Raw genomic sequence first — 22,226 nt, 5'->3', positions numbered from 1 at the left:
AGGGCCTTGCGATCCGAATCCAGATTATCATGAATCATCGGATCAGCGGGCGAGAGCCCGTGAGCCTTTTATCTAATAAATGCGCCCTCCCGAAGTCGGGGTTTGTTGCACGTATTAGCTCTAGAATTACTCACGGTTATCAGGTAGCACGTACCATCAAACAAACTATAACTGATTTAATGAGCCATTCGCGATTTCACAGTTCAAATTGGTTCATACTTGCACATGCATGGCTTAATCTTTGAGACAAGCATATGACTACTTTGGGATCAACCGGTAGCACGTCCTCGTTGACGTCCAGCGTCGGTCTTTGTCCGCCCTTCCACTTGCGTGTCAAGGCCGGAGCAACAGCAGCCGAGCCGGTTGTCGCGATTGAGCGGGCCAAGCTCATCCTACTTGATTGAGGATCGTGTAGCAGATATTCGTATCCTACCACTAGCTGTGGAGAGGTAGAGGCAACACCTGTTCACGGTTGTTCTCAAGTCGGAGAAGCATCTTAAGGGTCAGGTCCTAGCAACCAAAGGTTGCCAAGACTCTTTATCGTGAGCAACATCCGAGACCAACAGCGGGAGGCGAGAGTACATGCCAGTAGCAGGGCACTAGGAGTGCAGGAACCACGAGAAACGCCGCATAGCGCCGTTGAGCATGGCGGCACACCGGCCCTAAGGTGTCCACCGCGAACAAACGTGTTAGAAGCACCACTTCCCGTAGGTCGGGTACCAGCACGCAAGCACTTGAAAGGCGACATCATCATATAAGCCAAAGCGAACGACGGGTCAGAAACACGGCGCTGTGGTCGGCCGTTCACGAGGAACGGGGATCTACCGCGGTCACGGGTCCAGAAGCTTACCTCATGCGCTCGTGTGCATCCGGTCACTAAGCCTCCGAGCCTCCCACCACGCATCAGCACGGTGGGATTGCTCTGTGGCGTCCACGAATGTCCCACGGCGCGCGGGTGTCACCGCGACGCGATAACGTGCACAGCGGCACATTGCTCTTTCCAAACAACAGCATCCGTTCATGGAGGATCGGCGCAGAATGGTACGTATCCTACCACTCACTGGGGAGCGGTAGAGGCAACACCTGTGCACGGGTGGTGTCAAAGTCGGAGCGCACTCATGTCACCGCGTGGGCACGTTAAACGGGCAGTTGCGGCACCGACCCGCTTGTTCACCCGCCAATCGGCCAGTTCTGCTCCAAAAATGGTGGAGCACCCATCCGGCGCCTCCCGGAGCCTCCCCACCAACGCGGTCATTTAAAGGGAAAGGTCCACGGCGTTGCGCGATGCCCTAACGGCGTTTAACGATAGAATCGTAAGCTCCAGTTCACTGAGGCCGGAGGATTCCACTCTAGATGGTTGTTAGTCTTCCGCACTCATGTCACCCGGTGGCGCGGCACGTTAAACGGGACGTTCTCACGAGTTTCCGCGGTTCGCAGGCATAGCGCGTCTTCTCGGGTCGGCGACGTGCTCCAACAACCCTTCACGGAACGATCCATCGGACAGCGTCGGCCCGTCGAGGGCCTCCCGCTGTGGTTCCGCGCAACCAGGTAAGGCCGCGTGACACGCATGCAACTCCTTGGCGTTTTGACGGGCGGATGGGAGCCCGCAACTTGACAGCGCGGCCAGCCCCCCAAGGGACACCTTTGGCGCCTTACCCGGCCTGCCGGCGTCGCGTGCCACCGGGCACGTGGCGGGTTTGCGCCGGCGAGACAAATGGCCATTTCGCCGCGAGCGGCGCCAGCGCCGATTCCGTCCCGACGCAGCGGCCCCATACGTTCCCTCCCGGCTTGTGAAGGAGCCCGACTGTACGCTCATGGTCGTTTTCTCTTTCCGCGGCGGTCCGCCCGGCTCCGCCGTATTGGCTGCGGCCGTTACCCGTTTCGCCCGACACCGACTGGTACGCGCCTCCGTATCACGTCGGCGTCGGCGTTTTAGCCGTTTTCCGATTAGGCTCGCCGTGGCCCGAGCGCCTCCACCGTTACCAGCGCGAGCGCCCACCGATGTATTCGTCGTTGGGCGTTTTCCGGCGTCGGCCCGACTTAACGTTTTAGCGTCCGTCGTGTTTCGCTGCAGCGTTTTCACCGTTACCCGACCAGCGGGTTACCCGCGACTAGCCGGCGTCATGCACTCCGGGCGTCCTTGGGGCCAGCGTCGGACGCGCCGTGGCACCGTTTGGTAAAGCGATTACCCGCGCTGTTCGGCACGTTGCCGGCAGCCGGTTTTCGTCGTTGTGGCAGCCGACAGCCGCGTCAGTTATTGGCGTCGGGGCGTGGTTTTCACGTACCCGACGGCGTCGCGAAGCCCGAAGAACTTGGGCGTTTCGGCTTGGCGATGGTTCGCGGGTTTTCAATTACCGACCAGCGACGCATTACCCGTTTTAGCGATTCGAGACGTTTTCCGGCCGGCGCCGTTTTGCGATTATAGTATTTCCTCGGGGTTTTCGGTTAGCAGCGCAGCCACATCCCGACCGTTGGCACGGTGTTCGCGGCGCCGGCGCGTTTTTAGCGAGCCCCAACCCGAAAGTCGAGCTGCCGAGGCTTTTTCACGACCCGAGCGCGCCCACCGGCGAGCTGTCGCTCGTCGCGTCGTGGGCGTTCACGCTATCCTTCCGACGTCGGCCCTACGACTTGCGATTTCCTTCACCTTGTGGTTAGGTTCCGCGAGCGTTACCGAACCGCCCGGCGCGCGCCCACCCGACCATACGCTGGCGACGGGCGTTTCGGCGTGGACGTAGCACGCGGCTGACTCGCGTTAGCGCATTCCGTCGTTTTGGCGCGCAATGGTTTTTCACGATGAAACCAGCCAGCGCCACGGCCAAGGCTATACGTTTCATCGTTGGGCGTTTTCGGCGTGTCGGCCCGACTTGGGTTTTACAGCCGTCGTTTTGCCTCAAACTTCCGTCGCCACGGCGTAGTCTCTGGTGCGCAGGTCGGCCCACATCGTTTTGCAGCGAGGTCGTTTTAGCGGATTCCCGCATGCTCCACCGTATCGACCGCCGCCCACCACACTGAATCGCTCGTGTCTCGTTTTGTCGGCCCGTAAGTTTCCCGTTTTCAAATTAGCCGGCTGCGGCGTGGTTTTCCGTAACCGTAGCAGCGCCGCCATACTCCACCCGACGTTGGTGATTTCCAAGTCGCCGGCGGACCTTTCAAGCCGATTCCGTCGATCCCTGGCGCCGATGGTTCTAGGACGGTATCGACGCGACAGCCCCCCAACTATAGTTCGTGTCGTTAATGACGTCGCAGCAGCGTCGCATGCCGTCTTTATGCCGCCATTTCACCGTAGCGCGAATGCGGCTGGCCGTGTCGTTTTCCGCGAGCCAACCGACGCCGTGTTCGCCATGTATCTCGTGCGCATGGCGTGAGCGCCATTTCTTCGCGATGCCGGTGCGCCGTCGCTTAGACTAGGAGCGATCGCCGGCTGAAGGCGTCGAGTTGGTCGGTGCTCGCCGTACAGCCCCGGCGACCCGGCCCAAAGTCCACCCGACTTTTAATGCCGCTTAAATATCGCTATTCAGCTGGACGACTCGGCGTTGTCATGGCTCGTTCAAGGGTTCGTTTTCATTCCAATTACCGGACATAATGCGCCCGGTTTGTTATTTATGCACTACCTCGTGTCTGATTGGGTAATTTCGGTGTGCCTTCCTTGGATGTGGTAGCCTTTTCGTCCCTCTCCGGGGTCACCTAATCTCCGCACGTCAAATGGTAGGTATCACCATCGAAAGTTGTCAAAATTTATGATCGTCGCCGGCACGAGCCTTACCTCAGTTATCATGTCGGATCAGCGGGCACCCGCGTTACCCTTTAATAAAGCGTCCAATCGTTTGTTTGCATGTTAGCTTGAATTACACGGTTATCCGGCAACGACCTCAAACAAACTATAACTGATTTTGACATGCAGTTTCACAGTTCAAATTGGTTCATACTTGCATGGTTAATCTTTCAACAAGTGTGACTACGCAGGATCAACCAGGAGCACGTCCTCTTCTTGCGTCGGCTGTCCGCCCTTCCACTTGGTGTACCGAGGAGGCCCGGAGAACCGGTTGTCGCAGACGGGCCAAGCTCACCTACTTGATTGAGGCGGCGCTTTCATATTCCCGCTGTGCAAGGTAGAGGCAACACGTCACGGTTGGTTCTCAGAATCGGAGGCAGCAAGGGGAGTCCTAACCAAAATTGCCAAGACTTTATCATGAGCATTCATCCGAGACCAAGTGACGAGCTGCCTTTAGCACCGGGCACTTGCCGGCACGACAATGCGCCGCGCGCCTTAGGCCGCAGCGAGCCCCCGAAGTGTCCACGAGCGGGTTTAAGCACCACTTCCCTTGTGGGTACCAGAAGCACTTGGGAATGCTGCTGAAACAAACGAACGACGGGACACGGCCGTCCAGTCGGCCGCACGAAGACGGGATCTGCCAGACCCGGGCAAGCTACCTCCTCGACAGCCAACTGTCCCGGGCCTCCCGGGTCACAGCCAAGCACGGTGATTCGAAGCGTCCTTGTCGGGGCGGGTGTACGCGGCACACGGTGCGTTGCACGGCGGCTTCTCTTAAGGATCGACACGGCATGTTCATTAGAGATCAGCGCAGAATGTTACTACCACCACTGACGCCGGGTGAGGCAACACCTGTTGGTTGTTCTTCAAATTCGGAGCCACTCATGTCACCGGGTCCGACCCATCGCGGGAGGACGTTCTCTAAAACGGCGCTTGTTCCCCGCCAATAGGCGAACGTGCCTTTCTCTGTTGGAAAGCTCGCGACATCCCGGTCAAGCTCCCGAGCCTCCCCAACGCGTAAGCGCGGCTTTCTCTTTGGCGTCCGATTCCACAGCGCTTCACGCGCAACGGAAGTGGCACGTTCTAAAGCATAGGCATCCGTTTAGATAGAAGCAGAATTTTATCCTACCACCACAGAGAGAGGCAACACCTGCACGGTTGTTCTCAAATTAGACCCACTATGTCACAGCGGTGGCCGCGGCGCGTTAAGCGGGAGCTTAAGGCAACGGCGCTTGTTCCGCCAGCGCGTGCCGCTTTCTCTGTTCGGGACAGCTCGGCATCGTTACCTCCGGCTCCCACACGCGGTGGGATTGCTCTGGGGGCAGCCGGTGTCCGCGCGGGTTCCACACCCAGCCCGGTCCGTTGCGCGACTTCTCTTGGAACGGCTCCGTTCATTGATGGGCGCAGAATGTTATATTACCACTAACTGTGGAGATGTGAGCAACCTGTTCGGTGTCAATGGGACCGCCGGGCGCACGACACCGCGCGGCCGTGCTTTGACATGCCCCTACCTCGGCTGAACCGATTCCAGGGCTTTGCCAGGCGAAAAAAGTTGTACGCCCACAAGACAGGGAGGATCCAGCCCCCCCCAATATCGGGGAACAGCCCCGCCGGGACCCCTCCGTCAGCTTAGGAGCACTACCCATGTTGCCGCACATGGAACCTTTCTCTCCGCGGCAGGGTTTCTGGCTTCGGCCGATTCCGTCGGGCTCGACGCCAAGGTTTTCCCGTTACCCGACTCGCGCGCGCCCACCCGACTGACCTCGCTCGTTGGCTTTTCCGGCTTGGCCGAGGCGTTCAGCCATTCCCGTCGACTTGGCTCACGCGTCACGCGGTTCGCTCAAGACACCATCAGACGAGCGACCGCGGCGCCCACCGGCGATCACGTGAGGCTTGCTTGATGATTCCGAGCCAGCGGCTACCGGCCCGAGCTTACCTTTTAGCCGATTCCCCGATTGGCTGGCGCAGCGGTCACCGCCCGACAGCCGCACCACCCCGACTGTAGTTTGAGAAGTTCGACGTTTTCCAGCCCCGACAATCGTTTTTAGCGATTCCGTCTTTGGCTGCCGCCATGGTCCTAGCAGCGCGCCCACCCGCTACGTGGCGTCGTTGGACGTTTTTCCGCTCGGCGACTTGGCCGTTTTACCGATTCCTCGTAGGCTGCCGCATTCACCATCTTTCCCGACAGCGCGCGCCAACTCGAAGTCGGCGTCGTGGATCCGACGTCGGCCAGCGGTGCGGCCGTGAGGCCATCGTCGCTTGTTGGCGCCTTCCCAGGTTTCAGAACGCCGCGCACCGATGTCGGGGTTCGTTGGTCCGTGTTTCGGACGTCGGCCCGCAGGCCGTTGCATCGGTCCCGACGCCTTTCGGCCCGCGAGTACCGTTCGACCACGCGCGCACCAGGCCCCGGCTATGCGCCGCGTCGGCGACTCGACGTCGGCCACGCGCCGATCCGCGGCTCGCGCCGCGAGAGCGCGCACCGACTTCCCTCCCGGCAATTTCAAGCATCTTTGACTTCTTTTGCGACCGTCGATCTTCCCTCACGCGGTACTTCGTTACCCGCTATCGCGTCCTCACCATTTATAGCCTTTCACGGCAGTCTACCGCCCGATTTGGGCGCATTCCGACCAACAACCGTTCCGGACACTGAGCGCCATGGTTTTCCGCCATGTCACACCCAGGCCCCTCTTCAGCTCGTTGGGCGTCGGCGAGGCAACGTCCAGCGATACAATTCGTTTTGGCAGCCGATCGGTTCTCACCATTACTCGCTCGCAGCAGACCATAGAATCACCGTTATTAGAGCTTCGGCAGCGTGCTTCCCAAGCGAGCGACCGTGTTTCGCGATCGTTGCACTCGGGCTTGAAGCCTTGGGGCCATCCGGTATCGCTAAGTGGTTAACGTTTTCCGGTCGCCTACCACGCGATTCCGTAAGTGTCCGGCGCCATAGTCATCCCGCGCCAGCGGCGCCCACCCGACGCGCTCCGTTAGAGGGCGTTCGGCTTTCGGCACCGCCTTGCGGTGTCGGGCGCCATGGCACGGTATCTCGACCCGTAGCCGCGTATAGTTCACCGTGTCAATTCCGGCGGTCGCCCGATTAATGACTACGTTCCATAATGGCAAGCCACGAGATATCACGCGCGCGCCAGCATGTTCACGTTATAGATTGCAACTCGGGTCGCACCCGGCCAGCGGCGATAGTGTTCCTTGGCGGCGCGCCATGGACCGCCGACCGCGGCGTCCCCCGAAATGAGGTTGTCGCGACTTTGCCAGCGACTGCCGACCTCGCCCAGCGGGCTAATTGTTTTCGTGCTGGTCTGTTTTGGTCAGGTCACGACAATGAGTCCTTCCCGCCAGTTCACCTACGGGTGTTCTCCTTTCTCAATGAAACCTTTATGGATTCCCGTCGGCGTCACCTCCCGGTACCCACGATCCGATTTCACCGGTCAGTCTTTGCAGACTTGCGCAGGACGGCCGAGAGACTCGCACGATTGTTGAAGATCGTCACCAATGACTTCCCCATCTATTCATATTTCTGAAAGGCGGGTTCGTATGTCGGCCAAGGCTAAATTCGTTGAATACATCAGTGTAGACTCGCGTCGGCGTTAATCTAGGCATTCCGAGACACTTTGTGTACTTGCCCCATGACGGTGCTTTATCCAAAGGACTTGAGATCAGGAGGCATGTCTTGCGGGGTCTTGTTTTGAATAAGATTAACCGAATCACGTCGGCGATGAAAGATTGGTGGATCACAGAAGGCCACCACCCTTGCTATGTCTGGACCTGGTAAGTTTAAGTGCTGCCAAAATTAAGCCCGCCCGTTGGTGGTGCCCTTCCGTGGAAACCCCAAGCCTTGCCACCAAGCTCCGGCGACCAGCCCCTAATGGATGCCCGGTCGGCATCGTCCTTGCTATGGATTACGACAAGGCGTTGGCAGTAATCCGCTGCGCTCCGGCCAGTGGCTTTTCAACCACCAGACCTTGTGTAATCAACGTTCCCCGGACTGTTGAATTACTTCATGACACATCATCAGTATAAAATAACCGCGAGCTCAAGCATCGCCTATGGTTGAGACTCTAATTTCTTCAACGATGGTGGTCTGCCCGGCCAATTAAGGAAGAGCATCGCCTTCGAAGGTCAAAAGCAAGTTGGTCATGGTGCCGCGTGCACAAGCCGGCGACCCGGCCAAAACCCCTCTGAGCTTCAAACAACTTAAAATCGTTACGCTTTCAGTTCTGTTCTACTGGAAACACAAAACGAGCTTTTACCCTTTGTTCCAACGGATTTCTGTTCTCTTGTACTCATCAATTAGACACTGCGTTAATCTTTTATTGTCCTACCTCCCCGTGTCTTTCCGCCCGGATTGCGGGTAAACCGGGCCTTGGATGTGGTAGGCTTGCTCCGCGACCGGAATCGAACGTGCCGTCAGACGCATCTACACCTCCATCATACAAAGTCGGACTGGTCAAGCAACGAGGCCCACGCACCGTAAGCCATTCGACTTAGGTGGGTTTATTTGGATAGTAAACGGAGACCGATGGGTCTGTTATCCATTCAGCGCGTCACTAAGAAGTCGGGCATTTGGCACCTTAGGGAGAATTACTGCCGTTTCCGGCGGTTGAACTTCATGAATCGAACCCAAGAAATCACCACTTCGTCGGATCCGCGAGGACCACGCAAGTTGATGTGGTTCCCCTATCCGACTTACGAGTCGGCTGTCATGCTCAGAGAGAAAGCCCCGAAGGGACGATTGTTCCGTCGGCGGCAGCGGGGCTCTCGCCGCGTAGCAGCTCGGGAATCCGCCGAGCCTCCCAGCACGGTAGGGGCACGGGTCCTCAAGCCAACTTTTAATTGGATCCGTTGCGCAGTCTTCAAATTGGTTCATACTTGCACAGAGGCTTTCTTTGAGACCAAGCGGAGAGTACGACCGGGCGAAGGTGCACCGGTTCCGAGTCATCACGCCGGGCGCACACGGACACCGCGCGACGTGCGGTGCTCATCCGACCCTTGGACCCACTCTGCGTTCCGTTGCAGGCCGTAGCGGTTGTGGGGCACGCCGTTCCGGACTTCCTGCGCATGCCGTCAAGCACATGCTCGAACATCTTAACCCGAGCGGTGGGAGCGCGTGGTCCCGCTAGCCCGCCAGGAGAGCTACCCATGTAAGTGCCGTTCAACATGGCTCCTCGGCCTCTAGCTCATTTGAATAGCACTACATCTAGCCCCGGGTCCGCCGTGGCTCACGCCCTGGTTTTGCACCGGCCGCCGCGTCCCTACTCATCGGGGCGTGCGCGCCCAGATGGCCTAGGTCGCGCGCTCCACGCCACCACGGGGCATTGTCGCGGCGCGTGAGTGTCACCGCAGCGGTAGACGTTCTCGACAACGTTCTCTTAAGCAACACCCGTGGGTTCGGGTTGCGCGCAGATTGGGCACCTACCCGGTTCCGGCAACCCACGCCAGCGCTTCTGGCGCACTCATGGCGACCGCGGTGGCGCGGTGTCACCGGGACGTTCTCTAAAAGGAGGCGGCGCGTTCAGAGTGTTACACGTGCGCTTTACCACTATGCGCTGCGACATCGGGCTCCAGACCTGAGGGCTTGGAGGGGCGTCTGTTCACGGTTGAGCGCGCCCAAACCCGTCAGCGCGATTTGCACGTCGACGTTCTCTTAGCCTCCGCAGTTTCCTGCGCTTAGCGCTCGCGCGTTACCTCTCGGGTCCCTAACTGTGGAGAGGTAGAGTCGAACACCCACGGTTTCAGGGTCGGCCAGCGTGCGGCCCGTGGCAACGACCGCGTCGCAGCGTTCCTGCGACGAGCGTCGACTCGCACGCATGATATCCTTGCGTGTTCGCGGCGGAGGGGAGCCCGCACCTCAGCGAGTCTCAAATTCGGCGGCGGCCGTGTTTCCACGACACCGGGCACCTAAGGCCCCGGCTTTCACGGCGCACGGGGACAACGATAGCCGGACGGCGGACCAGCAAAAACCGTTCCCGCATCCGGCCGGGGCGCATCGCCGGCCCCCATAGTCACCGTTACCCTGACCAGTTCCGCGTCTTTGAACGTCTCCGTCCACATTCCGTCGCGGATTGCGTATGGTCTCTCGCCTGTGGCGAACCCACCTTGAGCGGATCCCCGCCCAATATTGGGCGCCCGACAACCCCGACCGTCGCGCTTGTGAAGGAGCTACACTGTGCCGGTCAGAGTGGCCACCCTGCCCAGGCGCCCCTGCCAGACTTGGCTGGATTCCGTCGTGCGGCGCCATAGTTTCCGGACGTCGGACCCGACGGCAGCCACCGATTCTCAGGCGTTCCGGTTCGCTCGCCGTTGGACGTTTTCTTTCCTCCGCTTAGCCGTTTATTGGCGATTCAGCGGCGCGTATTGGCCGCGGCGCGTTCACCGTTACCAGCGCGCGCCCATCGCGTCGCCGCGCCGTGCGTTTGGCGTCGGCGCCATGGCTGTGTGGCCGATAGGCCGGCAGCCGTTTTGGCTGCCGTTCACCGTTACCACAGCCGCGCCCACCGACTGTATTGGGTGGACGTTTTCCGACGTCGGCCCGACGGGCGTTCTTCCGTCGTATTGGCTGCGGCGTGGTTTTCGTTCGAGCGCGCGGGATTACGGCGCACACCAGGTATCGCTCGCGTCGTTTTCCGTCGGCCGACTTTTTGGCCGTTTTGCCGAGATCCGTCGTATTGGGTCACCGTTACCCGTTACCCGCAAGCGCGCCACACCCGTTGGACGTTTTCCGCGCTCGGCGCCGGGGTTTTTGCGCGATTCCCGATCATGATTGTCGAGGCCCCGACGTACCCGCCCAGCGCGCTCGCGCGTCGTTGGTCGTTTTCCGTTTTCGGCGTCACCCGCCGTTTTTAGCGATTCCGTCGTATTTGCTGATGGCACCGTTTCGACGTCAGCGGCGCCGCCCCGTCGCCAGTCAGACGTTCACCGACCGACTTCAATCGGTAGGACGCGGCGTTGTACGGCGCGGGACGTAGTCGGCGTCGTTGACGCGGCACGGCATTCACCGTTTTGCCGATGCGATCTGCCCATCACGTGGTTTTCGTTACCCGGCCGCCCGACTTATACCGTTTACCGTGTGGCCGGCAGCGTTTTACGACGTCGTATTGGCTGCCAGCCATTGTGTCCGTTCCGTCGTTGCGCGCCCGTTCCGGCGTCGGAGGGACTTGGCTTCCGCTAGTTTTAGCGATTCCGTCGTATTGGGCTCCAGCGCCATGGTTCCACCGTTAGAACGGCCAGCCCACCACCATAGATTCGGATTCAGCGTACTTGCGTCGGCCATGGTTTTCCGTTTGGCAGCGCCAGCAGGTCCACCGCTGGTGGTTTGATCAATCGTTAGCCCGACCAGCTTACTTTCCCCGAACCCGTCTTTGATTTCCGGTGCGCGCCCAGCACCATCCGACGTATCCCTGTCGGATGGTTTTGGTTGAGACTTGGCGTATCGATCGCTGAGCGCCCACTCTTGATTCACTGACATCGGCTGCTTTCGCGTTGTTCGTATTTCATAAATCCGATTCACCCGTTTACGGGCGACTGTCCCTATTTCATATCGACCCGGCCCACTAGGCGTCCACGATGACGCCATGCTAAATCCGGAACGTGGCTGCGGCACTTTTTCTTCGTAACGGCGGGCCCGGCCAATTAAGGCCGCAGCCGGTGAAGTCTTGGTCGGTGCGCCATGAGGCGACTTTCAGCGACCGGCAAAGCCAATCGAGCTAGCGCAACCGACTTATATCGCTATTGGACGTTCCGGCTCGGCCCGACTTGCCCTCGGTACCGTCGTTTTGGTTGATTTTCATTCAATCGACCGACACGCGCGCCGACTATATTCACCGTGTCGTTGGGTATTTCCGACGTCGCCCCTCGCTTCGGCCGGTACCATCGTTTCTGGCTGGCGCGCCATGGTTTTCGACCGTATCTCGCCGCGCGTCACCACCAGTAGCTTCACCGTGTCGAAGTTGATAGAGTTTCGATGCGTCGCGCACGATGGAGCGCTGCGCGGTTCGGTTTTCATGAAATCGGACAGCGGGCAAGCGAGCCTTTTATCTCCGTGCGCCTATGGAGGTGTACAGTTTGTCTGAATTACATCGGTTATCTCGTGTCATGTTGGTCCACTCCGTTTTCCGCCATGTTTCTTTCAGGCAAAGTTATTCACAATATTTGCATGCATGGCTGATTCCCATGTTGCGAGCATACCTCTACGGCGGATACCGGGCACGGGATTTGCACTAGTGCATCCGGTCTTTGTCCGGACTTCCAGCGTGTCATCCGGGACGGCCTTATGAAGGGATTATGAATTGTCATTGAGCGGAGCCAAGCCTCATCCTAGCTTTTAGGCGGGCGTATGGTCATATTACCAAACATGCATTGCATACCCCTTCACGGTTCAAGTTGCTACGTGCATTCAGGAGACAGCTTGTGTCTCCCCGCAGTTGGATTTTGTTGAGCCATCCGAGAAACAGAGTTAGGAGGCTGCCGTACGGACGGGTGCTGGATCCAGTGGATCGTGGCGGCCCACGCACACAATGCCCCGCGAGACAAGTCGTACGCAAAGGATTCAGCCCACTTGTTAGGAAGGGGAGACCGAGCACATCGAAGGACCGGCTTAGCCAATGGCGAAAGCGGGCACGCGCAAGTCGCCCACGAACATCTACCGGCGAGGTCGCTTGCTACTTGGACCTGGTTCAGATCCGGCAAGTACCCGGCTGGCTTTGCAACCAAGCGCGATGACCACTTGTGTGAATCAACGGTTCCTCTCGTACTAGGTTGAATTACTATCGCGACACTGTCATCGGTAGTAAAACTAACGTCTCACGACGGTCTAAACCAGCTCACGTTCCCTATTGGTGGGTGAACAATCCAGAATTTGATTCCTTCACAATGATAGGAAGAGCCGACATCGAAGGATCAAAAACAAGCTATGAACTTGACTGCCACAATTGAGCGCACTCAGTTCACTCCGGTGGCGATAGGCCGCTTCAAACGGGACGTTCTAAACGCGGCGCTTGTTCCCCGCCACAGAACGTGTTTCTCTGTTCGGGACACTGCGCTTAACGGAATCGGCCGCCCCAGCCCTCCCCACCGCGCGACAATGTCGACGAGGTCGGCGCGGGGTCACCGGCCGGAATTGCAGGGACTTCCTTGGAACGGACCTTCGGAGGATAGCGCAGTATGTTACTTGCCTACCACTAATTATCTACACCTCTCAAGTCATTTCACAAAGTCGGACTGAAGTCAAGCTCAACGAGGGACTTCTTTCCCCGCTGATTCCGCCAAGCCCGTTCCCTTGGCTGTGGTTTCCTGGATAGTAGACAGGGACATGGGAATCTCGTTAATCCATTCATGCGCGTCACTAAGACGAGGCATTTGCTCTATAAGAGAGTCTTGAGTTACTCCCGCCGTTTACCCGCGCTTGGTTGAACTTCACTTTGACATTCTCAGAAATAGATCACATTCGTCGAGATCCGGCGCAGCAATGCATATCCTAATTAAACAGTCGGGAGTGAGCCCCGTTCACGGTTGTTTCATGCAAGCCCCGAGGGACGATTCCCGGCGCACGCGGCGACCGCTCTCGCCGCGTGAGCAGCTCGAGCAATGCCGTGACGGCGGTTCGGGGCAGACCCCGACGGGAAGTCCCAGCCCCCCTTCCTGGGGATCCGTTTGCCCCGACGGGATCCCCTTGCCTACGTCCCTTGGCTACATTGTTCCGCGGAGAGATGCTTTCACCGACCGCGGCGGTACTCGGTCGGATTCCTCAGGTGCGGCGCCGGACACCGCGCGACCGTGCGCGCTCTTCCGACCCCTACCTCCGGCTGAACCGATTCCAGGGTTGGCAGGCCGTTAAGCAGAAAAGATAACTCTTCCGAGGCCCCGCGCCGTCTCCGGACTTCCTAACGTCGCCGCCCGCCACATCCGCTCGGGCGTCTTAACCGATTCCCTTTCGGGGGATGCGCGTGCCGATCCGCTAGGCGCCGCCCATGGCAAGTGCCGTTACCCAACCTTTCTCCTCTTCGGCCTTCAAAGTTCTCATTTGAATTTCCACTACCACCGACTTCCGACCGCTCCGCCGGGCTCCGCCTAGGTTTTGCGGCCGCCGCGCCCCTACTCATCGGGGCATGGCGCTTGCCCGGATGGCCGGTGTGGGTCGGCCCGACTGTTTTCGGGCTAGTTGATTCGGCGCAGGTGAGTTGTTACACACTCCTTAGCCCGACCACGCGCGCAGCCCGGACTTAATCGACCAACGTCGTTGGGGTTTTTCAGCGCAGCCCGACTTACCCGTTCTTTAACCCGAAAATGGCCCGGCAATGCAGTTACCTCACCGCAGCGCACCAGCTACCTATTTAAAAGTTTGAGAATAGGTCGAGGCGTTGCGCCCCCGATGCCTTAATCATTGGCTTAATCATTGGCTCGTAAGTCACGTTCCCCCGCGGCCCACCAATATCCTCGGTCGGGGCTTCGACTAGGGAACCGATAGATGGTTCGATTAGTCTTTTACCCCTATACCCAAGCTCAGCACGAACGATTTCCGTCGGTATCGCTTCGATCCACCGGAGTTTTCCGGCTTCGCCCCAGCTCGGGCATAGTTCACCATCTTTCGGGTCCCGACAGGCGTGCTCCACTCGACTACTTTCCGGAAGATCGGGTCGGCCAGTCCGTGGCGTGGCGTCCGTCGTCATCGCGGGAGGTTTAGAGACCAGCGTCGCCATTTCCTTGGTCCTTGTTTCAAGACGGCGGTCGGAGCCCGACAGGCCGTTGCAGCGAGGTGCCCCACGCGCCGGTTGAACGGCGGCGGCACCGGACCGGCCTTGGCGCCCAGCCGACTGCCCCGGCACGCCGCCGGCGCCGCAGCGTTTTCCGATTCCGCGGGGCGCATGGCCACCGCCCGACCGCCGGCCCTCAGTACGCTTCGCGTCGTTGGACGTTTTCCGGCAGTCGGTACTTTTAGCGATTCTCGTATCGGTCTCTCGCGCCGTTTTCCTTGGACGGAGTCTACCGACCGGTGGGCGCCCAACCCGACTCGTTGACAGCGCCGTGTGGGACTCCGACTCGGGCCCGACTCTCACCCTCAGCGGGCCCCGTTTGGGGACGCGCGCCAGGTTTTTAATCTCGACACCGGCGCCACCGATGAAATTTCAGGTGTCGTTAAGATTCCGCGTCGCCGTTACTAGGGTCCTTAGTCTTCTCCGTTATTTAGCGCCATGGTCCCGCCCTGACCTGGGGTCGCGGTCGAGCGTTGCACTCCGTTAAAGGGTTTGGGGCCATCGGCGTCGCCCGAACCGTTTTCAGCCGATCCACCAGCGTTTTGCTGCCGATGGACAGGCCGCGCGCGTCACCACAAGTTGGTTGGGTGGGACGTGTTTGGCGTGGCGCAGAACGTGCCCTCGGCCAAGAGGCCTCGGGCGCAACTTGCGTTCAAAGACTCGATGGTTCGCGGGATTACGCAATTCACACCAGGTCGCATTTCGCTACGTTCTTCATCGATGCGAGAGATATCCGTTGCAAGTCTTGATTCCCGGGGTGCGGCTAGCAAGCCAGCCACATCCCTCGTTAGGCACGGTGTTCCTTGACGCCTTGACCGTGGGTTCTTTACCCGAGCCACTCCGAGGCCATGAAACGAGGTTGTCGAGGACGTCATTGCCCAGCGCCCGAGATATGCCGCCGCCGCGGGTTCGTTGTCGTCTTGGTTTCCAGTGCGGCATACAATGATCCTTCCGGTTCACCTACGGCAGTTACGACTTTGTTCCTCTCCTCTAAATGATAAGGTTCAATGGACTTCTCGCGACGTCGGGGGCGGCGACGCCCCCGATCGCCGCGATCCGAACACTTCACCGGACCATTCAAGGTAGGAGCGACGGGGCAGGGACGAGTCAAGTGCGACGTGGGGCACTCAGGCATTCCTCGTTGGACAAGGCATCGTTGAAGACCAATGATCAATGATCTATCCCCATCACGAAAATTTCTCAAGATTACCCGGGCCGCCAAGGCTATATACTCGTTGAATACATCAGTGTAGCGCGCGTGCGGCACGAACATCTAAGGGCATCACGGCTTGTTATTGCACTCCCGCCCTTGGGGGCGATAGTCCCTCTAACGTGGGTCGCTGCGGAGGGATGGCTCCATAGCTAGCTTGGTCGCGGAGGCGTTCGTTCACGGAATTAACCAGACAAATCGCTCCACCAACTAAGAACGGCCATGCACCACCACCCATAGAATCAAGAAAGAGCTCTCGTCTGTCAATCTATCTTGTTTCTTGGTAAGTTTCCCCGGTTAGGGAAATTAAGCCGCAGGCTCACGCTGGTGGTGCCAGCTCACGTCAATTCCGGTTTCAGCCTTGCGACCATACTCCCCCGGAACCCAAAGACTTTGATTCTCTCACAATACTAGGAAGAGCCGACATCGTAGTCAAAAAGCAAGCGGTATGCCCTTGGCTGCCGGTTGAGATTGGTAGCTTTTCGACACCTCTAGCTTCAAACTCCGAAATCAAAACATAGGCCCCTTTCCAGTTGTTCGTCATTCCAAGAATCACCCGGAAATCAGAATGCCGGAATTTTACCCTATTAATGTTCCACAATAGGAGATCCTATGATGTATCATGCTAATGTATGAGCTGGCTGCTTTGAGCACTCTAATTTCTTCAACGATGCGGTGGCACGACCCGGCCAAAAGGCTACCTGAAGGGTCGAGTTGGTCGGTGCTCGCCCGGACCGGGCCCGGTAAAACGGACCTTACTGAGCTTTTAAGGCACAACTTAAAATCGTTAAAAGAGCTGGAATTACACTGCTGCACTAAAGGTTGCCAGACTTATCTCTACCTCGTTAAGGGATTTAATTGTACTCATTCCAATTAGCGGACTAATGCGCCAACAGGGTTATTGTCACTACCCCGTCTTTCCGCCGCCCTTCCCTTGGATGTGGTTTCTGGTTCAGGCTTGGAATCGAACCATTCTCCGTCACCATAGGTGAGCCCCTATCTACCATCGAAAGCGATGATGCGTCCCGGCCGCTTGGTTGAATTTCTTCACTTTGGCATGAGCAGGCGGGTCAGCGTCGGCACGCAGACCATCGCAAGTTTGTTTAATTAAGCAGTCGAGTTCACCCTGATACTTCATGCATGGCTTGTTTTGCTCGGGACAAGCATATCGACTGGCAGGACGACCAGGTAGCACGTCCTCGGCCAGCGTCGGTCTTTGTCCGCCCTTCCACTTGCGTGTCAAGGCCGAGGCAACGCCGAGCCGGTTGTCGGCAGGGCGGGCATCCTCATCCTACTTGATTGAGGATCGGGCGGTGTTTATCCTACCCCTTCCACTTGTTCTCAAATTCGGAAGGCATGACCTTGGAGACCTGATGCGGGAGCTCGGAGGGCGGGAGCGGTCTGGGCCTCGGGCACTAGTGCCGGAACCACGGACACGGCGGGCGTGCGCTCTTCGCGACCACTGGAGGCCTCCTCGACCAACCACTTCCCAGGGTTGGCAGGCACTTAAGCACGAGGTGTCTTCCCGAGGCACGCGGCCGTGTCGGACCGCAGCAACGTCGCCGCAACGCCACATCCGGCTCGGCACAAGCCCGATTCCCACGATCGGCGCGTGATCGGCTATTGCCGGTGGGGCCCGGATCGTCCCATATGATGCGTTACCAGGAACGTTTCACCTCTTCGGCCGTTCAAGTTCTCAGAATAGCTACTACCACCAAGAGAGGCACCGGCCACGGTTGTTCTCAGGGAGAGCATGTCACCGCGGTTGCGCGGCGGCCGCCGGCGTTCTCACGGGCAACGCGCTTGCCCCATCGTGTCTCGCGCGCCTGGCGCATCCATCGGGGATTGATCGGCAGCGATGAGTTGTCCACGCGAGCGGTAGAGGCAACACCTGTTCACGTTTGTTCTCAAATTCGGCGCAACACCGCGGGGCAGGTTAGCGGGAGTTCACCGTAAGGCCACGGTTGTTCCCCGCCAATCGGTCTGTTCTCATCCGACACCCGATTCGGTGGCGCGGCTCCCGGAGCCTCCCACCAGCATCCTACCTATAGTTCTCGGGAAGGCGGGGGCGTTGCGCGGGTACCTCAATCAGGCAACGAGGGCAAAGGGCTGTATCCGAGGAAACTTGCCGCTACAGATGTTCGTGCTCGCCCCATGTCACGGTGAGGATTTGCACGTGTGGCGTCGCCGAGCACGAGCCTGCGGCTTCGCCCCGCTTCGAGGCATGCACCACTTTCGGACAGAGCGTGCTCCAATCGCCTCAGCAGAAGTCAGGGTCGGCCACGGTGGAACGTGCTCTGTGTCGGCTCACTTGCGCATCCCAGGTTTTAGAACCCGTCGCTCGCGCGATAACGCCCGGTCCGTGTTTCAGGACGGGCGATGGCGGAGCCCGCACGTGGCAGCGCGTGCCCCAGTGACACGTCCGCGCGTCGGCCGTGCCGTCAGCCCCGACCGTGAGGCACCCTAAGGCCCCGTTTGGGGGCGACCGACAACAGACGCGAGCCGGCGGCGGCAGCAAGCCCCATATACAGCGGGCGCTGCCGGCGCCCTGCTTCCGTCCCAGGCTCGCACTCTTTGACTCTTTTTAAAGCCATCATTTCTGCCGCGCGGTTGTTCGCTAGCGATTCCGCCGTATTTGCCGGCGCACCGTTACCCCGACGGGCGCCCCGACTCGTTGTGCGCCGTTGGGCGTCGTGGCGGACGGGGTTTACCCTGAGCGCCCCTTTCCGACTTACGCTCGGCGTCGCGTTCGAGACTAAATTCGAGGCCAAGCCGATCGATTTAGCTGATTTGTCGGTTTCGCCGTTGGACCGTGATTTCCCCTCGGCCTTATTTTAGATTCGCGGCGCCCGCATGTCGCGGTCACCGTCACCCCGTTAGCGCGATTGCCCGTCGCTCGCGCGTTGGCATGGTTTTCCGTCGTACCCACGCGCGCCGGCGTATTGCTGCCGCGCCGTTGGTTTTCACCGTTGACCGGACCAGCGCGCCCACCCCGTAGCTGGCGTCGTTGGGCGTTTTCACCGTGGCCGGGCGTGCCCCGGCCGACTGCGCTTAGTTCGCCGTCGTGGGCGGCGCCATGGTTTCACCGTTACCCGACCAGCGCCCGACTTCGGCGTCGTTTTCAGCGATACGTATTGACGCCGCGCCGATGTTTTTTTTACCCGACCAGGGTGCGCCCACCCGACAGCCGCCCGTTAGGCGGCCGCGCTCGGCGCCGTTGGGTTTTTAGCCGGATTCCGTCGTGGCTGCGGCGCCATGGTTTTCACCGACGGACCGATGCGCGCCCACCGGGCGTACTCGGCGCGTCTGGGCGTTTTTCGGTCACGACTGCTTCGTTTCACCCGATTCCGTCGCCCACTTCTGCGGCGCCATAAGTTTCGGACTTCTCGCGACGTCGGGCGGCAGCGCCCCACCCGCGTACGCTGCCGGCGTTCACCGTTAAGCGACGGCGTGTACCGTTGGACGTTTCAGCGTCGGCCCGTTTGGTTTTTAGCGCTGCAATGTTTTCCCCATGTTTTTCGTTACCCGACCAGCGCGCCCACGTATAGTTCACCGTTGACGATCGGCGTCGTTGGCGCGTCGTCGGCCCGAGCGATTCCGTCGTATTGGCTGCCGGCCATGGTTTTCACGTTACCGACCGACCAGCGCGCCCGCCATAGTCCGCTCGACGTCGGGGCGTTTTCGGCGTCCGACTTAGCGTTTTAGCCGATTCGTATTGGCTGCGGAGTCCATCGTTCACCGTATCGACCATGCCCACCACCCGACTTCGTTGAGCTCTCCCGTGCCGTCGCGTTGGACCGTGTTTCCCCGTCGTATCAAATTAGCTGCGGCCATGGTTTCCGTACCTTTGGTTTCACCGCGACCAGCGCGCCCCCGGACCCAAGCGTTTGATTTCGTATTGGTGCCGGCGACTTAACCATCCGCCGACCACTGCGGCATGGTTGGCGCGCCATGGTTCGGCGTATCTCGTCCGAGCGCGCCCAACTTATAGTTCTTTTAGCGACCGTTGGCGTTTTGCCGTTGCGTCTTTCATAAATCCGTCAGCCTCGCATGTCGACCGCTGTGTTTTTCACCGTATCTCGACCGCCGCGGCCACACTATAGGACCGTCGTTGACGTTTTCCCATGAATGTATCGAGCGATGGCGCTGGCGCCATTTCACCGTAACTCTCGATTTCCGGCAATTAAGGCGGACGTCATCGCCGGCTGGAAGGGTCGATGGCGTTTCGCCGTATCGACCGGCCGCCCGGCAAAGTCCAACTTACGGTTTTCGCAACAACTTTATACGTTTTGGGCTGGTACCGCGAGCGCGGCACGACTTGCCGCCAGTGGTTCTTGACGGATTTGTTTTCATTCCAAGTTACCAAACTAATGCGCCATGGTATTGTTATTTTTGTACATCGGTTACTTCTCGTGTCATGTTGGTATGATTTCCGCCGCCATGTTTCGGAGGGTATTCCATATTTCTTTCCAAAACTATGATTCCCGTCACTACCACCATGGTAGGCCCTATACCATCCAAATGATAGGGCAGATTATGAATTGTCATTCAAGTCTACGGCAAAGACCTACATTGAGTTATATGTTCTCTGGCGAGGGTCAGCTTGGTAATTCTAAAAATGCATGTGCATGACACCGCAGTTCGCGTTCAAGTTGCTACGTGCATTAGCTTAGACCTTTGTGTACTCCCCATGACTTGGTGCTTTATCCAAAACTTAGAGATTTTGATCGCAGTTTCACGCAAATTGGTTCATACTTGCACGATGGTTACCTTTTGAAATGAAGAGTTGGGGGGACGAACGGGTGCACGTCCTCGGATCGTCCGGCGGCTTTGGCCGCCAGGATGTCAAGGCCGGCAAGCCCAGCCTGGGATTAGCGGGCCGCACATCCTACTTGATTGAGGCGTTCGGCATTCCGCCACACGTGGAGAGGCGGCAACACCGCACACGGCTTGCTAGTGGAGACCTTAGGCGTGAGTCCCAGCAGCAAGGTCCAAGACTTTTTCGAGCAACTCCGAGCTTTTCAACCAGCGGACGGGTTGCCTTGGTAGCACGGGATGAGTGGGAATCTCGGAAACGCATAGCGGTTGGGCGAGGGCAAACTACCTGTCTCACGACACGGTCTAAACAGCCACGTTCCCTATTGGTGGTGAACAATCCAACACTTGAATTGGCTGCTTCACAATGATAGCCAAACGAAGAGGACCGGCAGCTATGAACGCTTGGCTGCCACAAGCCAGATTACCCGAACGGGTAACTACTCATGACCTCGCGTAGCCAAACTCCGAAGATCTAAAGGATCGATAGGCCACGCTTTCACGGTCGTATTCGTCGTGTAAGGCTACCCTTTTGTTCCACACGAGCTGTCTCGTTGAGCTCATCTTAGGACACCTGCTATCTTAACCGGCTCCCAGGATACGCAGAATGTCTTCGATCCACTTGCTGTGGAATCGGACACCGCACGGTTGTTCCAAAGGGAGCGACTTGCCCGCTTCTCCACGGACTTCTTAAAAGTAGTGGTTTTCACTTGCGCCATAGAGCTCCCTCTGTTCACACGCTCGCGACATCGGTCAAGCTCCGAGTCCACCACGCGTAGCGCGTGATTGCTCTTGTGGCGTCCTGAGTTCCACCCGCGCGGGGTGTCACCCGTCAACAACGGCACGGCGTCTCTTAAGGCACGGCATGTTCTAGATGAGGATCCGCAATGTTACATATTAAAACGTGGATTGCAACACCTGTCAAGTTGTTCACAGTCGAGTCATGTCACCCGTCGGCGCTTAAAGACGATTCCAGCCGTCCCCGACCGGGACGGCGCTCCGCCGGGACTCGCCGCGAAGGTCAGCCTCCCGGCCTCCCACACGGGCGGGTGCTCTGGGGCGTCCAGTGTCCACAGCCGCTGTCCACGCTTACGGATCCGTTTTGCCGACTTCCTTGCCTACATTGTTCCATTGGCCCTGTTCATTGGGGCCAGTGTTCATACCGGCGTGGAGGGTGGACACCGGTCCTCCACGGATTTTCATGGGCCGCCGGGGCGCACCGGACACGTGACGTGCGGTGCTCTTCCGACCTAGCTCGCGTGACTGCATACTGACCGATTCCAGTTGGCCGTTAAGCAGAAAAGATAACTCTTCCGAGGGCGCCCCCACTTCTACGAGGTCAGCCGCCACATCCGGGGAAATCTTAACCCGATTCCCTTCGGGATGCCCGTCAGCTTCTAAGTACCCCCACTGTTGCCCGGCAAGAAAAGCCGTTCTGCTGGAACCTTTCTGCTTCGGCCTTCAAAGTTCCGTCATTGCTCGCGGCATGATTTTCAGTTACCACCAGCCCAGCGCGGCCCGCCGACTCCACGCCCGTGATGGGCTTTTCCAGATGGCCGGGTTAGCCTTCAGCGCCATCCACTTGGCTGCCGCGAATAGTTTTCACCGTTACCAGCCAGCGCGCGCCCACCCGCAGTTCGCTGGGTCGTTGACGCCGACGTCGGCC

At 58.9% G+C, this 22,226-nt stretch overlaps 1 long non-coding RNA gene and 1 pseudogene across 1 annotated transcript in view; one reads left to right on the top strand and one right to left on the bottom strand.

Moving 5' to 3' along the window:
* LOC139834884 (uncharacterized) overlaps positions 1–22,226 on the top strand; it is a 48,885-nt gene that overhangs the window by 1,147 nt on the left and 25,512 nt on the right. The window lies entirely within an intron of this gene.
* Positions 15,140–15,282, bottom strand: LOC139834899 (5.8S ribosomal RNA; annotated as a pseudogene).

This window comes from Lolium perenne, unplaced genomic scaffold, assembly GCF_019359855.2.
Source record: "Lolium perenne isolate Kyuss_39 unplaced genomic scaffold, Kyuss_2.0 unplaced69, whole genome shotgun sequence".
Classification (NCBI taxonomy): domain Eukaryota; kingdom Viridiplantae; phylum Streptophyta; class Magnoliopsida; order Poales; family Poaceae; genus Lolium; species Lolium perenne.
The sequence above is the reverse complement of the archived record's forward strand: the minus strand, read 5'-3'. Positions and strand labels throughout refer to the sequence as shown.